The following is a 969-nucleotide window of genomic DNA, read 5'->3' as shown; positions in this document are numbered from 1 at the left end:
TATAAAAAAAAATTAATTTCATTCAATGGCTTTAAATTAAAGATATCTAACTTTTAACTTAGTTAAGGTTTCTTTGTATATTATCATGTACAACTTTAATTGTTATCTGTGTAGGAGATGATATGGACTCTTACCTACAATTGTAAAGGGATGAGACATTATGAAAGTTTAAAGTTTATTTTTCGACGGAATAAGATTTTTGTGCTCTATATTTTAAATTTTTATAGATTTTAGTGGAGGCAAAGGTATTAATTTGAATAATGGAGGCAAAAAATGATTTTATTAAAGTTTCTAATTTTATATATAGACATTTTAATAAATCTTCAAAAGTTCAAGGGGGCAACTAGCCCTCACACTTGAACTCTAGGCATTGTCAATTGCTTGTTTTCACCTAACGTCAAATTCTTGTCAACATATCCAAATTACAAGCACTGGAGAAAAAGTAGAAATGTACACAGAAATATTGGTCAAAGAGGTAATTGACAGGTAACTTGTCCACAAGCATTGACCTTGGGTGCTATAACAAGAGTGGGATGGGAGATCTGGTATCTCTCCAGCCAGTGACCCAATGAAGTCGCCTAGCTTCTCAATGCCTCTATTTCTTTTTGTTGTCTTCATTAGCCAACTTTGGCCCATAGTCACGAGAGCTTTCTGCAATGCCTTTCCATACATTTTCACATTCACGCCTACACTCAAAACAGCTCTTCCTATTCATCCATGCTGGAGCTTTCCATTCGGAATGCTATGTTCTCCACACCAGCTACCCCCAAACCTTTAATCGTACTCCCTCCCACATTTAAGCAACATTTATTTTTTCTTTTAGCACAGCAAGCAACCATTAATTGCTCAAGAAAACATGACATGCATTGATACAGCTTCTTGTACTTCCCTGTTTCTTGGTAGAATTGATCAACTAATCGCATTGATGCAAGAAAGTTTTCCAGGGCTTGGATTGGTTAAACAAGACTG

The sequence above is a fragment of the Theobroma umbraticum genome, unplaced genomic scaffold, assembly GCF_002168275.2.
Source record: "Theobroma umbraticum cultivar Fairchild unplaced genomic scaffold, ASM216827v3 scaffold_228.0, whole genome shotgun sequence".
Lineage (NCBI taxonomy): Eukaryota > Viridiplantae > Streptophyta > Magnoliopsida > Malvales > Malvaceae > Theobroma > Theobroma umbraticum.
This window is presented reverse-complemented; position numbering follows the sequence as displayed.